We start from the raw sequence: 19,250 nt of genomic DNA, 5'->3' as shown, positions 1-19,250 counted from the left end.
ATTTAATTTACTGCATATACTTAGGTAAAATTTTACCTGTTAAAATACAAGAAATCGAAAGGAATTCAAAATCACTTAGTTATACTTTTTTGTTCCTTTAAGTATGAAACATTTTAGTATATTTAGAATATTTTATAACCAAAATTATGCAATAAAATGAGATGTTTTAAACAATTACATGAGTTAGATTTCATCAGATGACAATAAAGTTTATTTCGTTTTATTCTTTGCTAATTGCTAATATAGGTTTTTTTTTCATTACCATAAAACTATCTAGAAATATCGCTTGCTGACATTCACTAGATCTTTGTAGAATTAATGGGTAAGTTACATGTATTATACTCTGAGTTGGTGGTGGGAAGAGACATGATTTTCTCAATAAAGATTCATGAATATTTTCTTCTCTTGAACTCAGTCTTATATCTCAGTAAATCACAACTAACTACATTTTTCAATTTTATGCAAAATGTGAGACCATAAATGTATAGTTTTGTTGAAGGACATTTACAATTTTATGTTGACTTTGAATTTGAATTGTATTTGATTTTTTAACCCGTTTTTTTCTCATTTTAACTTACTGTATGTATATTAGGTAAAATTTTATGTTTTAAACACACTAAATCTGAACAAATTCAGAACTTCCCCTACTTTGCAAATATGGTATAATTGTTTGAAATTATACTAGAACCTATTTTTAAACATTTTACCATAATGACATTTTAGCATATGATCATGATTATTTTCTTTTATTGCATTATAGTAATTGAATATAAATGAATTTCTTTTATGATTATCACAAAACTATCAAGAAATATCACCTTTTAATAGTTATCAATTTTTTGTAGGATTAATTACTAGCTTTGATAAAAGAGGGTAACATCCAGCAAGCCTTCAAATATATTCTTAAAATAAAATTAGATTTTGTATCTAGGTTATCTAAATAAACTAAAATTTATAACAGTACTTTATTTATTAGATGGAGATATTTGTTTAATCATGAGATTAACAGAATTGCCAAAATTTGAAGGAAATCACATTCCTTTATTACAAAAATATCCTCTAAAGTTAGTACTCCTTTATTTCCTCATAATGCTTCAAGTTGTGATTTGCTTATAAAGACATGATTCTTGAACATTCTCAATATATTTCAATTTAATTACTTATTGATCTCCAGTATCTCTTTAAAGTTTATTAGACTTAGTAGAAATAATATCTTCTAGTGTCTAAGTGCCTTTAAAATGGAAAACAGGGAGAGTAGAATCAGGATAGGTTAAAATGGAAAGGAAAAGTAAAATGATAATAGTGATTATTCATTTGTGGCCTATTAAGGCATCAAAACCCCATGGATCACCACATGTACTCTCTAATAATTTGTAAATAGTTGATGGGCACACATGGGCACAGAAAGAAGTAAAAGTCATTGGAAATCCACAAGGGGGGCAGTAAAATCCTACCTAAGATGTATAATGAGCACTATTTAGGTGATGGGCACCTTAATAGCCCTGACTCTAGCATTAAAAAGCTACCCATGTAACAAAAACATTTGTAGCCCCTTAGTATTCTGAAATAAAAAAAAAATTAAAAAACATGGATCTATTTATATTTCAGTATATCAGAGAATTTGAGATTGTTTTAAAAGCAATTGTTAAAAGCCCTGCATTCTGTGCATTTAGGAAGGGGATGGTGGAGAGGACTGACCTCCACTGATCCTGATAGGCTACTTGCAAGACAGGGCACATTCTTTATTGTCCTTGTGAAGAGCAGAAATAATTTGCAGCCCCTACAAGTGTGTTGTGCTATTTCAAGTGTGTTATGCTATTTCATTGAACTAAGTGTGTTGAAAAGTAAAATAATTTGCTTATAGCTAACGGCCAAATTCCGCTTCTGTGAACGGTGCTTGCTTACTCAAATGCTTGGTAAACAAGGCCCAGGCCCTGGGGGGGTGACTAGAAGCGGTGCTTGCTTACTCAAATGCTTGGTAAACAAGGCCAGGCCCTGGCGGGGGTGACTACAAACAACTTACTGATAAAGGGGCCGAGGCATGATCAGCACATAAACAGCCTAACAGCCAGGACAACGTTCCTAATCGCACGTAGACGGCTTGTGCAGGGGGTGTGTGTGTGGGTTTGGGCAATCAATATTGGACAATCTTTTGTAACAAGCTATAGCAAAAGTATAAAAGGGCATATGTCCCATTGAGCGAGGTCCTAGTTCGTAAAGAGACCACTGCGTTGGTGCTCTGGGACTTGGACCCTGGCTCGAGCCAGCCAATAAACTCCTTTGCCTTTTGCAGCCTTGGACTCTGCCATTCTGTTCCTGGGGCAGAACGGGGAACCGGTTCTAACACTTGAAACTCAATAATTTGACACCATTGTTTTGATTCTCAGCTTCACGTTACTTTGATGCAGAGTGATATGATGGTAAAGGCTTTGTAAGCCTTTTGAAAAAGTGTTATGTTTGCTCATATTTGTTTGTTTCCAGTGGTGAGACAAATTCATTCAAAACATCCCATTTATAGTTTTTCAAAATCCCTAGCACATGATTTTTGATCAAATTCCCCATAGCCTTTCTGACACATCTGCAGTGACACTTCTCCTGCCTTTGCTTTTTCTCAGGAGAGAATTGAAATTCTTCTGGTTGTGACTATCCACATCAGCTGTATTTTTTCCCCATACATCCTCCACTAAGTTCAATTTCCAAAGGGTAACAGTTTTCTTTCAGTTATTCAAGGATATCTTATGCTGCTCATATGTGTTCTTTTGACATTTGTACATTTAACAGATGTATTTCTCTACAAACTGGTCTAGATGGAAGGAAACGTGTTTTCTTACATGAAATTATCTGCTGCATTTCACAGCTTACCAGCTGTTATACTGAGCCAAACTAAACTCTAGTACCTTTTCACCTGCAAGTCTCGTATTATCTTTATGCTGTCTAAAATCAATCATAGGTTTGCAATGCTTTTTCTAGACTATGATAAAACTGATGACAAAAACGACATTCTTTGTTAATATAAAAAGGGTATTATTTTGTGATTAGATTACATAATACTATCTAAACTGGGTACAGTAAAAAGATCTCTACAGAATATTGTTTCATGTATAAAACAACACTTTTAAAATTAGATATTATTACAAAGGTGAGGAAATATATTTTATCAAACCTCATTTTCCTCATAACATATTTGTTTTCTCCCAAAATAAAATTTGGATTTTTGTAGATGGCTGCTTTTTATTACACTCTCTCTAGAGATGACTGATACAAGCCCACAGACTTTACAGTCAGTCTTTTGTACCTGCTCCAGTAAATGGTGCTGTTTCACAAGGATTGCCCATGGTTATATACTTTGAGAATTACTATATTTAAAATAGCATAAGGTAGAATCCAGTATAGTGAGGATGAACTTGATCTGCATGCTTTGTCTCCCGAGTGTGCTAAGGGCTTCACTGTCAGCCCGAGGGCAGCTTGGTTGACTCATTTCACTGTGAGTGCTGAGAGTTGCATTCACACTTGTCAGATTTTAATGAATAAGTTTGAATCCAGTTCTTTATATTCTGACCAGTATTTATGGCTTCTATAATTTTTTTTCTATTTCATTTCTCAGAGTTCCATAACATATTATTGCAAAGCCTCTGATTCTCCCATGATAGGAAAGCCCGTTTAAGCAAATAATAATAGACAAAGGTAGGTTTTAATTTTAGATAAACAAAGATAATTTTATTGTATAAGTATTCAATAATGGCATAACTCTATACAATATTGGAATGCAACATTTAAGACATATTTATAATAAATTTATTAACCATATGAATTTTCTATTTGCCTTTTTTATATTTTACCTGGCAGTCCTCATCTATGGGACCATGGACCTTCCCTGTCCGGACTCTGCCCAACACCCTCAAGAGTCTCCGAATCTTTTGCAGGATGCGACAGTCATTTTCAGAGGGGGAACATGCCACAGAGGAAGTGGGTCAGATACCCCTTGAGAAGACATAGGAAAATAAAATTTGTATGTATGTGTCATTATCTAATAATTTTATTATCTTTTTGTTACCAGCTTATAATACACACTGTATATTAACAATATGATTTCAGATATATAGTTACAAAATAATTATATATACATTAGTGACCATTGCCCAAATGTTGTTTTACTGATACTGGAATGTCATTCCTGAGAATTAGAGATCATTGTCCCCATAACACAATATTATCCTGCTGCTTCTCCTGGGTTCAGCCTGACTGCAGAAAACAAATGTGCTGAAGGTGAGATGTATGTTAGTAAGAACCATTTTTGGTTCTGGATGTTGAGATAAATGTGTTTCTTGGATATGTGAAGCTTTGATAGAAAGTAACACTTAATCACTGTATAAATTTTCCTTTATTTATAAACACATACATATTTAGTTATTTTAGAACAATATTCTACCTCAACCATACATTTCTGAATATAAGCCAAGAACAATAACTGTCAACATTTCTGCATTGCTTTCTAAATTTATATGTTGGGGCTACAAAGCTGTAAGTTACCTTTAAATAAAAACACTCTTTAACTTCAGAAGTGAAATCTAAAGACAGGTGGGGTTTTCCAATATTGGATTCATTAAAACCTGGATTGAAAAAAATATTTGTATTAATAGAAAATGACTTGAATACGTAATGATAAAATTTGCCACATGTAGTGGAACTTCAAGAAAGAAGCACCATGTGATTATTTTGATGCTACTTTTTAGATTATGCAAAGTGGAGAATTGTGTGGATTATCCCTCATACAATTGAGAGATAGATGTCAGTGATTTCCTCCTGAGCCTAGAAAGTTCCTGTAAGAATTATCTAGAATAGAAAATAGACTGGGAAGAGCAAGAAAATTATGAGGAAATATTGTTAAAGGTACTTGTGGTTGGCAGAATAATGGTTCACAAAGATGTCCACATCCTAATTCCTTCTTCCAGTTTTGAGCTTCTGTGAATATAGTAGGCAATGTGACAGGGGAGAATTAAGATTGCAGATAAAATCAGGGGTGCTAATCAGCTGAGTTTAAGATAAGGAGATTACCTTGGCTTATTCACATGGGCCCAATGTAATCACCGGGGCCTTTAAAATGTGTGATCAGGAGGTGAAAGACTCAGTGTCCACAATGATGCAATGTGAGGACAATATGACCAGCTATTGCTGGCTTTGCAGGAGGTAGGGAGTCAAGAGCCAAGGACTGCAGGCAGCCTCTAAAAGCTTGGGAAAAATCCAAAAACAATCAAACAAACCAAGAAAATAGATATTCTCCTAGAGCCTCCAGAAAGGAACTCAAATTTTGCTGATGACTTAATTTAGCCTAGTGGGACCCTGTCTGATTTTTTGACCTCCAGAAATGCAATACAATAAATATATGTTGTTTGAATCCTCTAAGTTTGTGATAATTTGTTACAGCAGCAAGAAAGTACTAACTCAGGACTAGAATATTGTCACATTTCATGAGAAGCATTTTTAGAAATGGAATCCTTAATGAAATCCTTTCTCCTTTGTGTCAGAATAATGAAATTTCTTCAAACTGTTAACCAAACTCCATAATATCTCCATAGTAGAAGTTGTAGGCAATAAATGAGAATGTTAAAAACCCTAAAAATGTGTTGAATATAAGAATTTTTTTCCAACTGATATATGTGATGATTATTTTTCCATTAACATGAATTTACTTCACCTCTTCTGTGTAGACACCTGTGAGTAATTTTTATGTGCTGAATTTTTAATAAAGAAAATATAATATTATTAGTGCTTCTAAGGAGTGAGGCCTAGGTACTATAGGAGCACAGATAATGGACACCTACCCAGGTTTGGTTGTGCTTGAGATGATGTTAGGTGTATATAACAGAGAAAATAATACAGAGAGGCTGGTTATTTAAAATTTTGTATAAGCTAGTCAAGGTTACTCAAGGATAATTGTATTAAATAGAAATGATAGCAGTGGTAATAATCTTGTATATGAAAAAATGACATGGAGGATGTGTTTTATCTTGTTTTTCAGATAAAAAAATCTTTCTTCTCTGATATTAAAATGAGCAAATTTTTAACTTATGTTACATTTTACAAAGGCTTTTTTTTTTCCAAGCTGGCACTGGAATCTCAGCAAATACTTTCCTTTCTTTCTTGTGTATCTTCAAACTCCATCTTGAACGCAGGCCTAAGCCCACGGATGTGACCACAAGTCACTTGGCCTTTGTCCACATAGTGAACCTCGTCACTCAAGTTATTTTGGTATCTCTGGAACTGTTTGAGTCCCTGCATTTTGGGAATGACTTCAAATGTAAGGCTTTGCTCTCCCCGAGCAGGGTGATGAGGGGCCTCTCCATCTGCACCACCTGCCTCCTGAGCATGCCCAGGCCATCACCATCAGCCCCAGCACCTCCTGGCTGACAAGGTTTAATAATAAATCAACAAGTGACATTTTTTATATTTTCTCCTTTTTATGGTTCCTCAATTTGTCTTTCAGTAGTAACCTGATCATCTATGCTGTGTCATCTTCCGATGGGACTCAGACCAATCTGATGATTCTCACACAGTACTGCTCCCTCTCACCCGTGAGCTACATCATTAGGGGCTTGATTGTCACTCTGTCAGTATCCAGGGATGTGTCCTTTGTAGGAATTATGCTGCTCTCAAATGCATACATGGGATTCTCCTGTGCAGAGGCAATACCAGGACATTCACAGCACCAGCCTCTCCCCAAGAGCCTGCCCAGAGAAAAGGGCCACCCACACCGTCCTGCTACTGGTGACTTTCTTTGTGGTCATGTACTGGGTGGACCTTATCATCTCATCCTCCTCCACCCTGTTATGGGCATGTGACCCAGTTCTCTTGGGTAGCCAGAGGCTTGTGGTCAACATCTATGTCACAGTGAGTCCTTTGGTGCTACTCAGTTCTGATAAAAGAATAATCAATGTTTTCCAAATTATGTGGCAAAAAGTTCATCAATTTTTAACAGATTAATTATGAAAATAATTGTCAAAAAATGCATTCTTTGCCATTAGTTAAATAACTTAAGTAGCACAGGTTCTGCCATCTGGTTTAATTAAGATGTGTGGAATCACACATTTAAGCTATGTAAACACTGTTGGTACCTGTGCTGCCACATTTGGGTTTCAACTCTGTGGGGCATTATAAGAATCCTTGTCATTTCTTGATTATTTTTTGCTGTGTGCATTGCAAGGATCTTTAGAATATGTAGTATTTTTAAAATTAAAATGTGCACAATGTACACATAGATGAAATAGTTTACAAAAATATTTTTTGAAAAAAAAAGTCTTATGAGAAATCCTGATTTTCTTCATTTGGTTCATCACTCCACATTCCTTCACTATACCATATGGCACTGATATTTGTACAGTGTGATTATTTTCCTTTCATATTGAAATGTTTTCTTATGATTTGCACAAATTTCTTGTATCACTCCTTAATTTTAGTCAAAAGTAGGTGCATATACATATAATTGCTGTTTTTCTGTAACAATACTCTTGTCGTTGATAGAATTAGTTCCCTGAGTTCAGATCCTTTGACTCCAGCCACCATGATTCCTCCTTAGCATTTTTCTGACACCTAAAAAGTAATATTGGTTTGGATTTTTCACTCAATTTAGCAGTTTTTAAAAAGAATTTTAATTGAAATATGCATGCTGTTAGATCTTACTGGTTACTCTTCTATTGATAGTTTCTACTGTCATTTCATGGTGCCTAGAAAATATGACCTGTAGGATTTTCATTTGTAGGAAGCTAATGGCATTCTTAGGCCAAAAACATTTCCATTTCCAATCATTTTCTCTTCCATTTGAAAGTAAAGTGTACCCTGTGCTCTCTGTTTTAAAATGCTATTTGCTTATCTGCATAACTAGCAAAACTTACTAATAAAGTTATTAACACCCTTTATGCTCGTTTATTTGTCATATGTCAAAACAGTTGATCTTTGTGATTGCTTTACTATCATCTAACATTATTATAGATATTTCAATTTTTTTAATGAATCTTTGTATTATACATTGTAACTCACATATTATGCTATATGTACAATTGGCTTAAAATAGTACTTTCTTGGTACTTACTATTTTCTTGGTAAATATTAATAATTTTATAATAAAATTTGTATCTGTTGATACAATTATTAATTTAAATTGTTATATTGCATATTTTCTTACTAAAAATTTCTCTCTTTCTTTCTCTCTTGTCTCTCTCTACCTACATATTGAGGCAAAAGAGGAAAATGGTTCACTGTGCCACCTTGATGAAATCCAGGTCAAATGGAACTGTTCCATAATTTACTTTGAATACTGTGTATCATTTGTCTCACAAAATACATTTGAGTGGTAGGTATGCCATATATATTAATTTTATCCATACTAAAATAGAGAATTCTAGAGCTTAGAGCATTTATAGATTGCTCCAAAGCGTCACTTCTCTACTTTATTTTTCTGATTCTTCCAACAACTGCCATGCAAACCTAGATACCTGGAATACTACAAATTATAAACAAATTACAAGATAGGCACAAATTAATAAAATTAGCTCAAGAAGATATAGAATATAGAAATAAACTTGCATATGAAGAAAGGGAATGCATCAGTAGACTAATAATGATGACATAGACACAATATAAAAAGCTTTTAGAGATTACAAACATGAAATAAAAAAAGAAATTTATGAGGCATATTAAGGATAAAGCTGTTCTGTTTAGTTTTACAAAGGCACAAAATGAAATAAATGATATTAATTTATAGAAGACATACTGCTGCAACTCCTTCATTTTCAGGAAACTGTAATGGCATCATCATCAAGGCAAGGATAACTCTGAGAGCTACATCATCTAGGCAGAAGACTAGTTAGCACCAGGCTTCATTCCCCACAGAAACATTCAAAAAAACAATTGATTGAAAAATAGCTTTATAGAAGCTCTATAAACTAGACAATAATTTGCAATGAATGGCAAATGTCCAATCAAAGAAAAAAAAGCCATGTTCAATGTCATAGAAAATTTCATGGGGTTTTCACTGGCTCTTGCCCCAGCACCTTCCTTGCACAGCACATCATGGACTGCAGGAACCTGACCAATTCTTGGTTGCCTGTATCAGGACAGAAGGAGAATAGAATATATTTGAAATGGTCAACCTGTCTGTGGGCTGCCCAAAGGGCTGCTTTTGTCTTGCCTGACTTCAGGCACAGATGGGCAATGGGGGCATCATGTGGATCTTGGGCTGGCAGGAGCCGCAGAAGGCAGGGTGAGCTCTACGGCACATGAACACTACAGTGGGGCTGCAGAGTTGTGGACTTTTGGGGCCAAGAAGTGATGAGTAGAGAACTGCAATAGAATATCAATGGCTGTGACAAGAACCTAATCGGAGGCTCTTCTAGAAATTCAGAAATTATATGCAAACTGCTAGACTGAGTAAATACAAGTACAATGAATAATAAAAACAGAATATCATGGCCCATTGAACATTTCCCAGACTTGATCCAGTTTCACGGGCTTCAAATCCTGTAAATGATGGTGAGGCCAGGTCCCCTAGAAGAAGGACCCTGTTACACTGCCAAATATTTATATAGTTAATTTTTTTCACAGCCTTCCAAAGGGGTCTATATTCTTTTACCAGAGTGACTGTGCATTGGGGGAAAAAAAACCACTCAGATCTCTTAGGGACTACTGGACACTGGCTATGAACTGACATTAATTTTCAAAACCCCAAATATCACTGTGATCCCTTGTCAGACTAAGAACTTATGGAGAGCAGATAATCAATGGAGTTTTAGCTCAGGACCATCTCATAGTGAGGCCATTCGGTCCCAGAACCCAGCCTGTGGTTATTTTCCCAGCTCCAGAATGCATAATTGGAATAGACATACCCAACAGTTGATAGAATTTCCACATTTGTGCCCTGACCTGTGGAGTGAAGGCTATTATCATGGGAATGGCCAAGGGGATACCACTAGAACTACCTCTGCCTAGGAAAATAGTGAAGCAAAAGCAATATTACATTCCTGGAGATATTGAAGAGATTAGTGCCATTATCCAAGACATCAAGGACTTTACAGATGCAGGGTGGTGATTCTCACTGCATCCCCATTAAACTTTTCTCTATGTTCCATGAAAAAATTAGATGAGTGTTGGGTAAGAACAGTGGATTATTTTAGGCTTAAACAAATGGTGATGTCAACTGCAAATGCTGTAATAGATATGGCTTAATTCTTAAGCAAATTAGCATATTGCTGGTACCTGGTCTGCAGCTATTGATCTGGCTGATGTGTCTATCTTGATGCCTGTCAATAAGGCCCATCAGAAGCAGTTTGCTTTCAGCTGGGATGGGCAGCAATATGCCTTCACTGTCCTCCCTCAGGGACATATCGACTCTCCAGCCCTATGTCATAGTTTAGTTCACAGGGACTTCAATCACCTTTCTCTTTCACAATATATTACACTAGACCGTAATATTGATAATATTATGCTGATTGGACCTAGAGTGCAAGTTGTACAAACTATGCTAATATTGTTGTTAAGATATCTATGTGTCAGGAAGTAGATAAGAAATCTGACTAAAATTCAGAGACCTTCTACCTCAATAGAATTTTAGTGGTCCAGTGGTGTGGGGTGTGCTGAGATAGGCATTCTAGGGTAAGGAATAGATGGTTGTATCTGAACCCTCCTACAATTGAAAAAGAGACACAACACCTAAGTGGGCCTTTTTTGGATTTTGGAGGCAATATATTCATTTGGGTGTGTAACTCCAGCCCACTTACTGAGTGGCTCCAAATGCTGCTAGTGAGGCCCGGTAGATAATACCCAGCTACAGGTCCAGGCTGCCGTGCAAGCTGCTCTGCCACTTAGGTCATATGATCTACCGAATCTAACTGTGTTTGAAGCATCAGTGACACTTAAGAATACTGTTTTCAGCCTTTAGCAGGCCCCTATAGGTGAAGAACAGCTAAGACCCTCAGGATATTAGAAGAAACCCCTGCCATTCCCTGCAGATAACTACCCCTATTTAGAGAAACAGCTCTTGCCCCGGTATACAGCCTTAGTAGGTACTGAACAGTAAACCATGGGCCACCTACTTGCCACACGACTTCAGATGTCCGTTATGTGCAGGCTGTAATCTGATCCACTGAGCCATAAAGTTGTACTTGCAGAGCACCACCCCATGATCAAATGAAAGTGGTGTGCACATGATTGAGCCCCAGTGCCCCCTGAAGGTACAGGCAAGTTACATGAAAAGTGGCCCAAATGCCATGGTCCCCAGATCTGCTACACTGTCTTCTCTCTCCCATCCCCTATGGGCTCATGGGGAGTTCCCCATGATCAGTTAACAGAGGAAGAGGAAGCCTGTGTGTGATAAAGTTGTGGCTCTCAGCTCACCTCAGACTTTACCCTGGGTACTCTGTCCTTGGCGTAGTCCTTGACAGCATTGTTTAATAGAGTCACACCACAGAGTTATTGTGATGCTTCCCTTTATAGACACAACTGCCCCTGATGTCAGGGCCCCTTTTCTCTTCACCTGTAGCCTAGGGACAGGGGGAGACCTTGGGTCCATTCCAAATCCCTCCAATGACAGCAACTGGTGTTCTAGGTAGAAGAAAATATTTTGACAAAATATGCCCTTCCTGCCTCCTTAATCAAATTGTTTAGATGAAAAACTCAGAAGAGGGTGGGTCTTTGCGATCTGCTGCACAGCAGAGTGACTACAGTCAATACTAAGCTAAGGTCCATATGGAGATTGCTGAGAGTAGATTTTAAACATTCACACTACACAAAAAAATAAGTGTGTGAGGTGACTGACACATTAAATAGCTTGACTTTATCATCTCATATTGTATACATGTATCAAAACATCACATTATACCCCATAAATGTATAACTATTAATGTAATATTATTGGTCAATTAAAATAAAGTGCAGATGTGAATGGGTGTGGCTTTGCTCCAGTAAATGTTTGTTTAGGGACAATGAAATTTGAATTTCATATCATTTTCACATCATTAAATATTATTTTATTTTTTTCCAGCCATTTAAAAATGTAAACTCCATGCCTAGCTCACAGGGCCACACAAAAGTAGGCAGAGGGCCAAATCTGACACTCAGGCCACAGTTTGCAGACCCATAACCCAGATTATGACATAAGACATAGATTTTTTTTTTAATTGTAGGGGAGTTGGAGTCTGGATTTAATGACAGCTTTGCCTTTCGGCCCACATGCTGTGAGTCAGTGAGTGCCAAAGGAGAGATGACCCAGACAGAGGTCAGTATAGCCCCCCTGAGAGCTCAGGCTGGCTTCTAGGGCTGGTCATTCTTTTTCATATTCCCAAAACTCCACCTTCTTTCTGTCAGTCACATCAGTGGGTGATGGGACAAGTCGAGAGATGGAACTTCAAGGGTAGCCAGATCAGGGGTGTGTCCTTGTGTAGAACAGAAACACTACGCAGAAGGAGGAGCATGAGCCGAGGTGGGACCCATAAGGTGACCTTGAGGGATGGTGCCCAGGCAGTGACAATAAGTACTTGAGATGTGGGGCCTCCACTGGCCTTTGAACGAGCCCATCAATGGCCAGTGAGTGGGGCCATCCTCCTCACCCTGGGCAGGTCAGCCCTCCAGGCCCTTTCTCTGGGCTCTGCCACTGCAGAAATCCCTGCATGCCCTGGTGAAGTGGATGCTGTGGTAAAGCCCTGACCCCTTCAGCTACTCTCAGGAGGCTGTGTGGCTCTGGGAGACACCAGAGTGTGCTGTCATTGGAGAAGCTGGATCCTGAGAAGAAGACACAGCAGCACTGGCAGAAGCACAGCCTGGAGAACCGGGTGCAGACCCCACACTGGGGCATCCTCAAGGGCAATGAGGGCTGGGTCACATCCAGGCAGTCAAGGGCTCAGCACTGTGGCCTGTGAATCCATCCAGGATTCAGATGCAAAAAGAAAAATAAAGAGAGTGAGATCTTTGGTCTACATTTCAAGCCAGAAACAAAAATTAACTCAATAGAGATCATAGACCCAAATGTGAAACCTTTAGCTGTAAAACTTGTACTGATGGGAAACTGAGGTTTACCTTGGTCAGGAGCGTAGATGGGAAGTAGCAGAAGTTTTCTATGATTCTGGCCTCAGCTGTTTGATGGGACTAAATCATGTCTGGAAAGTCATGTGTGTGAGAGACAGATCTATAGATTGCCGGGGGTGGGTATGGAGCATCTGCCTCTGACAGTCACACGCCCCAAAGGAGATGACACAGTCTAGGGGGTGATGGGGATACAGCTGGCATCTGATTTTGAATATGACTGGTGAGAAGGAAAGTGAGAAACAGGTGCTACCAGAAGATGTAAGCAGAGAATGACCACGTGAGGTGGGTGTCTCTGAGGAGTCCCCTCTGAGCTGGGTCCTGCGGGTGCAAAGTGGGCAGGGAAAAACTTTCCAGATAGAAGAGCCCAGAGTCCTGGCTGTGAAAGGGCAAGTGTGGAGGCAGATTTGCAGCTCCTGCTATAGAAAAATAACTCTGGGCCTGTCTGGGAGCCTGGGCTTCAGTTCCAGAGGCAGGGGCTCTGCATGCCATTTATTCTCTGCAAGATCTGGTGACTTCCTTCTGCTTCCTATTGTTGTGAGGGCAGCTGCCAGGCCCAGGAGGCCCACCTTGATGAGCTCTTGGACCAAATGAGGCATTGAAGCCTCATTTGGAAACTTCGGGAAACACTGAAGGTTCACTTGGAAAGGGCCAAGGATTTTATGAAGAACATGAAGCCCAGGTAGGCCAAGCAGACCCCAGAAGAAAGAAAGGGATGACCTACAATTCATATTCAATGTCACAGGCAGTCTTCTCATAAGCCCAGGGCTGTGCCCAGCAAGGTTAAGATAAAATTTTGCCTTTGACTTTGGAGAATGTAATGATTCTTTGCACCTGGAAAGTTATGGAGGGAGGTGTCAAGATGTTCTATGAAAGGGCTGTATGTGCAAAGTGGCTCCAAAATATCAAAGGAGACAAGAAACCAAAGCATGAGGCTAATAACTCCAGTTTGTTGGCAAAGGGTGTTATATTAGGGGAACTTGTGGACAGAAGCTTTGTCTTGACAGACCAAAGACAGGTAGATCTTCACACCACAACCTCCTGGACCCAGGGTTTATATCGTGGAAGGAATGTGTAGGTGTCTAAGAGTATCACAGCCTTTGATGTACACAGGGACATCACAATTGTTTTGGAGGAAAGGTGAAACTTACAGTGAATGAGTGTTTCTGTGTAAAGAATAATACATCAACTAGACATTTTTTAGGTATTCCTAGTCTCAAGGTTAGTCAGAAGTCACATGATGGTTTATCATTAAAAACAAAGTCACTTTTGTCCCTTCACAAGGCAATGCAGTTTAAAGATCAAGAGCATGGGCCTCCATTTTAAAAATCTGAACATGCATGTTCTTTGTTAAAGAAAAAAAAAAAGCTAACATATACAAACAAATAGAAACATTTTCTTTGTTCCTGCAGAACTATTTTTACACACACACTCACACACACACACACACACGTGTTGTTTAAATACATGTTGGATCATATTGTGCAACTTGTTCTGTAACTGCAGATATATTTCAATTTTGAATGACCATGAAGAATTTATTTATATGGATAAGTCATAATGATTTAACTATCCTCAATGGATGACCTTTTTTTCTTTGTTTACAATTTATAAATATTACAAACAGTTCTTTGTAAACTTCCTTTTATCTTTGAGCCTTTGTACAACTAATTCTATAAGGACTAATCCCAGAAATGGAATTGCATTGCCAAATCACTGCAGTACTTAGATTCTTAGAACAAGGATTCATGCTCAGAATGCTAATAAATGCTCTGCATACCAGCTTCCTAGACCAAGTGATCATGTCATCCAGGCTAGTTTTTGAAAGTAAGAAAATGTAAGCAGAAAACCCTTTTGCCATTCTGTTGTCCAGGGTTTTGTTAACAAGGTGAAATATTAAAAGGAAGATTGGATTAGTTTCAGCTAAAAAAAAAAAAAAAAAAAGAAAGAAAAGAAAAAAATGTAGGTAATTGAAGGAAGGGGTGAAAAACACAATAAAAATATAGAAAATATCCCAGAGTTATTTGTAATATCTGCTATATCTGTCCCATCTCAAAATGCTCTGCTGGCTTAGTCATTGTGCATCAGAAACAGTGTTTTCCCTGCCCAGATAATTTTTGGCTTCTTATTCTGAGAATATCTGTCAATTTGTGGTTTCTTTCCTCTTTCTTTGCTTCCTTCCTTCCTTTCTACCCTCTTTCCTTCCTTTCTTATTTATTTCTTTCCTTTTTTCCTTTCTTTATAATCCTAATTATGTGGATATAAATATGAAGAAATAGATATATTTTGTAAGATGTTTTGCTCCAATTAATTGACAAACTTATTACAGAAAATTAGAAAAGAGAAAAAAAATCAATGGAGAAACTAAATTAACTCACAATCCTACCACTGAAAACTTACCTCCCTTAACCGCATAGTTCTGGGCCTTCACATGTAAGATTGAATCAAATGTGGACATTTGTATTTGGGTTTTGGATGGCATTTCCGTCCTCCCCCCAATTTTGACAATGTCATAGCTGGGAGGACTAAGCAACGAAATCATCTGGTTAGTCCACCTTTCATGTTTGAAGATATGCAGGAGGCTAGAGATAAAATAGGCCTTTGATGTTTCTTCTTGCACCTCAGCACCATCTCTGATCTCTGATTACCTCTCACTTTTCACCTTGGAAATGTCTTCGACTTAAACCTAATCTTTCTCCTTTCTCTACTGCAAGCCATCATCTGTCTTCATAGTCTATAGAACAAAAATCAGGATGCAATACAAAAAGAGCTAGGATTTATTGTGAGAATTTAATCATCTCAATAACTCTGAGAAGAAAACTATAATTAATCAACTTTTTACAGATAAAGAAACTGAAGCTTGGAGAGTTAGTAACTTGTCCAAGTTCTGTGAGACGGGAAGGAGTGAGATCTGGGATATGAACCTAGATGCTGTAATTCGGGAGTTTTGAACCAACTCTCACGGCTACTGGTCTTGGGACTTACCAGAGAAATAAAAGTTCTGGATCCAGCTCATTAGATTTCTGTGTTGAAGCATAACATCCACATACACCAAGGGATAGAAATAATAAGCATACTGCTCAATGAATTACCTAAAGCAAACACGAACAGTAACTAGTACAAGAAACAGAACATTAGTAACCCTCCAAAGACCCCCTCATGTTCTCACCCCAAGTCACTGAGCTCACTCCTCCAATGACAACAAATATTCTAAGTTCTGAATTTGTTTTAAAAACCTATTTAAATGAAATTGTACAGAACATACTCTTTTCTGTCAGGGTAATTTATTATGCTTGAAAGTTTTATGTATATTTTTGAATGTAGCTATAGTTGATTTTTATTTCTATTTGGTATTCATTAAATATGTGTATATATACACAATATCACATTTTATTGTTTTTTTCCTGTATAGTTATATCTACCTATATCTACCTATTTATATATATATCACATTTTATTTATACTTTTTCTCTCTTTTTTTTATACTTTCTATTATTGCTGTAAAAGTTTCCAGTTTTGCAGCTTGGAAAGGTAACAAGTAATGCTCTAAACATTCCTTTGCATGGTCAACAGATGCAGGCATTTCCATTTAGTATGTACCTAAGAGCGGAATTGTTGGATCAAAGTGTGTGTATGTTCATTTTTGGAAGGTACTACCAAAGGGTTTTTGAAAGTGGTTTTTTATTATATCTCTCAGTTAAATTTATTAAAATACATGTCTTTCAAATAAGTATTTTGAACAGCCCAAATTAATCAAAGCAGTGAGATCACAGTGTTGCTTATCTGCGCACCATTAGCTTGTACAGAATATCCAAAAGCCACCAAAGGTCAACGAGGCTGTCTAAAGACGTGACACAGGCTCCAAGGACTCCACAGGGTCAGTCATCTGAACAGGCTCAGAAGCCGGCTCGATCCTTAGAACCTCTGCAAAGCCATCACCAAACCAGCAAGCGACATGTGCTATGTCTACAGTAAAGTAGAAAAGGCGGTCCTGGCAGAGCTTCCGGTGGTAGCAGACCGAGGATCGCCTGACAGCGCAGCCTCAATGCCACGCTTTGCTTGCTCTGCTGATTGAAAATATTTAAATGACGCCTGACCAACATCTGTTTCACCTCCTGAACTGAGCTGTCCGAGGTCCATCTCAGCGTGAGGAGTAAACCGTACTTCTAATGTGGCCACAGGGGCCTTTCTCACCCAGGCAGGAATCACACTGCAGGGGGCTCTGTCCTGGCAGGACAGTGAGGCTCCGCGGGCTGCGTCTCTGCACTGCCTGCTTGGGGGACCGCTGCTCCTTCCACTCTCCTTAGCCTGTCATCTCTACCTTCCTCTGAAGAGCTCTTTTCCAGGCAATTGGGCTAATCTGCTCTTCTGCCACACTTGGACTTTGATCACTTCTTGATTCCAAACCAAAATCCATTGCTATCTCCCTGTGCTTGGGCGAGGTTTGCTGGGTTTTTGCTGTGTCGCTGTGTTTCACGTAGTTGTCTTCTGAAGTTCTAGCTTGAGGACGTTTAGGTTTCTCTTTGGTGCTATGGTGGGGTTGTGGCTCCTTGAATCCTGAGAGCTGTGGCTGATCACAACTATCAGTTCTGCCATCAGACCGGGACACAGTTTTTGGTTTATGTTGGCTATTCTGCAAATTAACATCCTCTAAAGGTGCCATCAAATTTTGTGGTGAGTCCGAACCAGCCATGTAGGGCTTTTTGTCTAGTACAGGTGTGCCGTGTATCATGTCAACTCCAGAAAGGTGTGTCGCTCCACCTTTTACCTTTTCCAGCTTGGCCAGGGTGAGTCCTATTGCACTGGAATGATGAGGGCTCCTTGTAGAAGAAACTACAGTCTTTGCACCATTTGGCCTAGAAGGCTGCACTTTTGCCTTACAGCTCAAATGACCATTTTTGTGAAAACCAAACAAAATCCTGTCTCCAGAGCCAGCTTCGTGCAGCCACACTGGGTCCCTATGGGCCGAGGTCCCAGCTCCTTCAAGCCATACATGGCTCCTGGTCTCTGAAGGATCTACCTGACCCATCAAGACCTGAAAGTGTTTTTAACAGTTTGCACACAAACAGCATATAAGAGTTTCAGTTGCCCTCCATCACCATGAACACTTGATTATTATTATTTTTTAATTGTAGCCATTGCATAATAGTATCATATTGCTTTCGTTTGTATTTTCTTGATGATTAAGAAGGCGGACCACATTTTCATGCTTTCTGGCAGTTTGGTTATTTTTTGTGAAATGCCTGCTCAAATCTCTTGTCCACTGTTTCCAGCATGTTGTCTTTTTTCTTATTAATTTATGGGAGTTAATTACATATCCTAGATGTGAAGGTTTTGTCACATACACCTATGACATACACATATACCCACCCTGCTCTTGCTTTTTTACTTTCTTGAAGGTATCTTTTGTTGAAAAGAAGTTCTTAATTTTATTGAAGCCAAATTTATCAATTTTTCCTTTTATGGTTAGAGCACCCTATGTTTTATCTAAGAAATCATTGCCTGTCCCAAGGTCATGACAATATTCTCCTGTTATCTACTAGAAATATATCTTATAAAATGTTTACATCTAGATTTAAAATTCACCTGGAATTGATTTCCATTTATAGTCTGAGGTGGTAACCAAGATTCATTACTCTCCCACATGGATAACCAGTTGACCCTGGGCCATTTACTGAGAAGATTTTCTCCCCCACTGGCCCATGGTGCCTCTTTTGCAATATACAAAATGTCTGAATGTGGGGGTTTGATTTGGACTCTCGAATCTTTCTATTTCTCCTGTGCTTATTCTTGCACTACTTAACAATATGACCTTGATTACTGAAGCTTTAATCTAAATCTTAATATCTAAGAGTGTAAGAAATTTATTCTTCTTCCCAATTGTCTTGGCTGTTCTTGGCTCCTATTTCTATGTAAACTTTGAAACTAGGTAATTAGTTTCTATAAGCTGTCTGTTAGGATACTTTACTCAGGGTTTATGAAGCTGTAACTAAATTTGGAGGGAAGTGACATCTCAGTAATACATGGCAAACAAAACAAAACTAAACAAACAAAACACCAAGGAAACCAATCCAAACAAAAACTAAAAACCATAATAAAGAAAACAATAAACTGGGAATAAATATTTGCAACTCATATCACAAAGGGGCTCACATCCCCAATATATAAAGAATGGCTACAAA

At 38.1% G+C, this 19,250-nt stretch overlaps 1 pseudogene; it reads right to left on the bottom strand.

Moving 5' to 3' along the window:
• Positions 1 to 16,909: 16,909 nt before the first annotated feature.
• Positions 16,910 to 18,097, bottom strand: LOC123649043 (annotated as a pseudogene).
• Between the last annotated feature and the right edge of the window lie 1,153 nt (positions 18,098 to 19,250).

Source organism: Lemur catta, chromosome 13 (genome assembly GCF_020740605.2).
Source record: "Lemur catta isolate mLemCat1 chromosome 13, mLemCat1.pri, whole genome shotgun sequence".
Lineage (NCBI taxonomy): Eukaryota > Metazoa > Chordata > Mammalia > Primates > Lemuridae > Lemur > Lemur catta.
Note: the sequence above shows the minus strand (reverse complement) of the source record. Positions and strands in the feature narration are given on the sequence as shown.